This window comes from Mus pahari, chromosome 3, assembly GCF_900095145.1.
Source record: "Mus pahari chromosome 3, PAHARI_EIJ_v1.1, whole genome shotgun sequence".
NCBI classification, from domain to species: domain Eukaryota; kingdom Metazoa; phylum Chordata; class Mammalia; order Rodentia; family Muridae; genus Mus; species Mus pahari.
Genome location: NC_034592.1, coordinates 19,222,927 through 19,228,366, shown reverse-complemented (window position 1 = coordinate 19,228,366; position 5,440 = coordinate 19,222,927). Strand labels below are relative to the sequence as shown.

Genomic DNA, 5,440 nt, shown 5'->3' with positions numbered 1-5,440 from the left:
GGTCTACAAAGTGAGTTCCAGGACAGCCAGGGCTATACAGAGAAACCCTGTCTCAAAAAAAAGAAAAAAAAAAAACAAAACCAAAAAACCAAAATCAACCCTGCCTGGCCTGGGGGGGGGGGGTTCTCATTCATTCCCCCTTCTAGCTATGCCACTTGATAGATCGGATGAGAAACTGGGCAGGGCTGATGAGCTAGTTCATGGTTACAAAGATTTGCACCTCTCTCAGGGTCTAGATCCTTGGGCCATCCCAGCTTCCTCCTTGCCTCCAACAAGGTGGTGGTGGCCAGGCCACAAGTTTCAGGAAGAAGGAAGCTAAAAGGGGCAAGGGAGGGGTCACCTTTCCTGAGGCAGCAGTTATTCAGGGGATCCTGCCCCCATTCAGGGGTTGTACCCCCATGTCCTTTTCCACTCTAGCCCATTACCCCCCCCCCAAGATAAGTTCTTCAGGAAACTCGGAGGGGCTAAAATACGAGGTGACAAGCTTGAAGTGCTAGACTGGCTCTGGGGTGGGGGTGGGGGGTTGAGAGAGGCAGAATGAACTCGTGCACTTAACCTCAGAACCCAGAGGGAGCTCAGCGGCTGCCTTGTGCTCCTTGGACAACAGCTAGGGAAACTGAGGCCTCAAGAGGGACCAAACCCCCTATAGTCATAATGGGTGGGTTCCAGGTGCAGAGCAAAGGGCTAAGAGGAGGAAGGGGTGGGATGGGTCCAGCTGCCTGGTGCTGCCCCAGGCCCCCCCATCCCCAGTGCTCTGTGGCTCTGAATGACTTATTTCCTAGGCTGGGCCTCAGCTGCCTCCTTTATGAAATGGGGTCACAGTGATATACACCCTTAATGGCTGAAGAAGACATATATAAAACTGGCCTTCCTGTCCAGTGTCAGTCGCCCAACCTCGCCCTCAGCCACACCCAGAATGCTGTACAGGAGAGGGTCCATCCACATCTCTCTATGCCCTGACATGATGTCATGAAGACCCCCAGAGGAGGTGGACCCTCTGGATACCCCCCTCAAAGGCAAGCTTCTCCTTGTCCTCAAACAACTGTCCACATGCTACCGCACTGTGCTCCTGTCTCAGCCCCAGGGAACAATGCTGGCAGCCACCACCCTAGCTCCAGGCTGCCTTGGTCAACAACCTGAGACAAACAAGAAGGTCTCTCTCCTGCCACTCCAGCCCCATCCCAAATGCTCAGAGGCCAGGGCGTTCGTTTCTTAAGGATTTTACAGGCAACTTGGATGTGGTGGAGCTCAGCTTCAGTCTCAGCCATGCAGAGGCACAGACGGGAGGATCAGAAGTTCGGGTCTATCCTCAGCTACAGGGCGAGTTTAAGGCTATCCTGGGCTCTGGAGCCACCACCATAGCTCTGATTCAACTCCCTTCCTGAACAAGTACACACCATCCTGACCCTCAAGCTTGTCTTTCCACATCAGTTACATCAGCTGAGGACACAGGTAGAATATTGACTCAAACGCTTGAGGCTCTGGGATCGATCCCCCGCACCACCATATAAGAAGAAAAAGCTGCGGCAGACCCTTTCGCTGAGCAAACACTGCCACCCTAGAAGCCAGCCAACGGTGGCTGATGCCCTATGAATGCCAAGGACAGCCAGCACCATGCTGGGATCCTGTGGGCTCTGACACAGTCCACAGGCTCCCAAAGGGGCCAGGGCCAGGCCACAAATGCCCAACCCAGCACCTGGCAAGCTGCAGGAACCTGTAACACGTACCCACAAAGACAACAGGCTCACATTCCCTTCTGGGGCCTTCTCCGGACATGGTGTCCTCGCCAGTAGATGGGGCAGCTAAAGAAAAACACCCAGTGACCACACACATAAAGCAGACCTCACAGAAATTCCATCTCCAGCTGCCCGTGACATAGCCACAGCAAGGTCACAACTGGCCAGACCTGCAGGGGACACTGAATCCCCAGAGGCCCACGTGACCCCTTATCACCATCTCCTTTATAATATATTAAGGGGAGAGCAAGAGAGACGGGTGTCCTCAATGCCAACAGGCAAGGACAGAGAGGTACTGCCAGGGACACAGGGAAAGGCACACCTGCATAGTGTCCTGGGTCAAGTCTCAAGGCCCCACGTGGCTGAGAGAAGGCAGGATACATAGTTACTCTGGACAGAGATCTTCCAGCATCCCAGCCCCCTTCCCAGGTGGCAAAGGAGCACTGAGATAACCATTAGGCACCTAAACAGGACAGGGAATACGAGTGACCTTCATTTGACCCAAGAGGGCTGAAACATGGGGACAATAGCCAGAGATCCTTATCCTACACAAGCAAGGAAGGCCTGGGTCACTACAAAGCTGCAGCCGCCTGGTGGACTAAGGCCAGAGCAAGCCACGGGTGACATCTGGAGTCAGACAGACCTCATCTGAATCCTGCCTCTGCCCTTTCCTTGGCCGAGTAACCTGGGCAGGTAATTTCATTTCCTTGTCATTATGATGGGTATCATCATCCTTGCCCCTGAAGGTCGTTCATCCTTGCCCCTGAAGGTCGTTCAGGGTTCTCTCTGTATGCCTGGCACATGCATGATAGAGCGCTCCATTGAGGCGAATCTGTGAGCCGATGCATGGTGAGCACCAGGCATGGAGTATCACCATGCTCACATCCTTGTGTGTGTGCAAAGATTCCGGCCAGTCACAGGCTCAAGCTGTAGCCCACCTCCCAGCTCCACATCATCCCTGGGCCACAGGCACTCCGAGGGGTAGCCAGCCCAGCCCCACAGCTTCTCTAGGTTCCTATGGGAAGATAGGGGAAATCTCTCCCATTGCCATATAAGGCTGGGCCTGGCTGGCCTGGGGTCACCTACCATGCCATCAGGGCGTGGGGAATGCCAGCTATGTGGAGGGAGTAGGAGGCACTTGCCTGGTCCAGCTTGCTCCAGTGGTGCTGACACATACACACCACACAGTGTGGGAGGGGGCTGGGTGTCCACGAAAGGGGCCACTGAAGCACAGCATAGAAGCAAACGCATACACATATAAAATCTGAGTCCCACTGTGTCTGGCTCCTTATCTTGTTTGGTTTGATTCAAGGTTTCCCACTGTAGCCAAGGCAGACCTTGAAACTCATAACCTCTCCTGTTCAAGCCTCCTATGCCGCTCTGATGACAAGCACACACCACCACCTCTGGCTAAACTGTGGCTGTTTAACCTCAGGCAATTAACTCAACTTCTCTGAGCCGGCTAGTCTCTGAAATGGGACTACCAGTACTTATATCCCACAGTGTTAACAGGGAGCATTCAACATGCCTGGTGCAGAACCAGCACCCCCAAGGGACCAGAAAGTATCATAGAAACCAAAATGGGGCTCTTGAGATGGCTTGAGAGGTTAAGGGACCTGCCTGCTAAGCCTGGTGACCTGAGTTGAATCCCTGGGACACACATGATAGAGGGGGGAAACCAGCTCCTGCAAACAGTCCTCTGACCTGCACATACAGCCTGTGTTGTGTGACACACACACACGCCTACACACGGATAGCATAATGGAATTTTAAAAATTTATAAAGAAGAAACTAGAATGAATCCCTAAAAAGCTGTAGTATGTGTAGCCCTCCTGCCTCCTTTCCCCCTCAGGGTCCTCCAGCTCCACCAGAGTATTCATCTTTGTCTCTCTTATGATAGCAATGGCTAAGATTGAACTACCATGCTGCTCACAAACAGCCGCCCCAAGGGAGGGGAAAGCCCCCAGGGAGAACTGGAGTGTTGATCCAGAAAGTCTTCCCAGAGCTGGGCCAGACAGCAGCCGGTGGTGTCCATGCTCATGGGCACAACAGGTGGCTGGTCACACAACCCTCATGCAGTGAGTCACTAAGTCATGTCCTGTATGGTTTCCTGCCTCTATGGTGACAACAGGCACTGCTCAGCCCAGCCCAGCCCATCACCCCAGAATTCACACACCAGGTAGGGCAGAGAAGGTGTACTTGGAAGGAAGACAATCAGACCTGTCATTACAGTCATGACCATGGGTCAGCCAGGCTGGGACCTTCAAGTGGAGCCACTCACTATAGCACCCTCCCACTCACTGTAGCAGGGGCTCCAAAGGGGACGGGCCCAGCTGGTATGTCCCTGGCACACCACCTCCACACCTACTCCCTATACCTGAAACCCTCACACAAGCAAATGATGATGCTCATGACAGCCGCCAACTCTGTGCGTTTCACACACAGCATTTGGCTTAAAAAACAACAACAACAACAAAAACAAAACAAAACAAAACAAAACAAAACAAAAAAAACACTACTATTATCTCCTCCTGGCAAAGGAGGCTCGGAGGGGTGAAGGAAGCAGGTCGATGGAACTTACAGAGCCGGTGCTTGGCAGCCTGCCTCCTGGCTCTAATGCCGGTGTAGTGGCCGTGGCCTGCTGTGATGCGGGAGCAGCTGCATGGTCCAGCTTACTCCTCTAGGGACCTACGCTCTGGATTATACTCTAGGCCAATGGGAGCTCAAGTTCGCGTGGAAGATCTCAAAGCTGCTGTAGTGGCTCCTGTGTGGCCTTGGCTCAGCTGCCTGCCCTCTCTGGGTGTTTGAAGACCTGCAGTGGTTGGATCACAGCTCCCCCTTGCCCACTTTCTGCAGCATCGGCACTGTCAAAAATCTGGCCCCGATAGTCACTGCCACTCCCTTTTTTTTTTTTTTTTTTTTTTTGGTTTTTTGAGACAGGGTTTCTCAGGCTGGCCTCGAACTCAGAAATCCGCCTGTCTCTACCTCTGCCACTCCCCTTTTTGAGTCACCTATTCCAACACCTCTCATCCCCAGCCTTCACCTGCGTTCATCCCCAAGCACAGAAAGCCCCAAATCTCCACTCTTCTGACTCTTCTACTAATTCCACCTAATTAATGCCCAAATCCAGCTGTCTCTGGCTTAGGGTCCCATTGGCTGTGGGCGGAGTCAGCTAGCTCAGAACCTTCCTAACAAAATGACCACGGGGGCTGTATGAGGTCAATGTCCCAGGTTCCTGTCCAGTAAGCAAAAGCAGTCAAGACTGAGGTAGCGCTGAGGCGTCTTGGAGAAGTCCATCAAGCCTGGGATCTGAGCCCAGCTGTATGCACACGGGCCCCCAAGACCATGTTCTATGACAAGCCCCAAGGGAAAGGGGAAGGGTCCTAGTGAGAGGGCCCAGAGCCCTACAGGGGCCTGGAGCTGGCGGACGGGAAGAGACACCTTTCTGGGTCTAGACAGTCCGTGGAAATAAAGGAATTAGGTCGAAATACTTCAACAGGACCACAGCCCTCACATCTCCAACGACCTCCAGTGACCTCCAGTGTGCTAACCCTACCAGTTCCTCGACAGGAGCCTGGAGCTTGTCACTCTGGGTGTCCAGGGACCAAAGGAGCAAATAAGAAGAAATGCTTCCCCTTATATCAATTGGCATAGCTCAGCCCAGATGTGCTAATAACTCAAGGGTAGAGTGCTTGTCTAGCATG

The 5,440-nt window shown here is 53.2% G+C and overlaps 1 protein-coding gene across 2 annotated transcripts in view; it reads right to left on the bottom strand.

Annotated features, from left to right (window-relative positions):
- Aif1l (allograft inflammatory factor 1 like) overlaps positions 1 to 5,440 on the bottom strand; it is a 23,787-nt gene that overhangs the window by 17,120 nt on the left and 1,227 nt on the right. The window contains exon 1 of one of the 2 annotated variants that reach the window (XM_029536994.1): positions 1,728 to 1,828. The exons of the other annotated variant lie outside the window; for it this stretch is intronic. The gene's annotated coding sequence lies outside the window, so the exon portion shown is untranslated. Of the gene's footprint in view, positions 1 to 1,727; positions 1,829 to 5,440 lie in introns of those variants that run through there. 2 annotated transcript variants of the gene reach the window in all.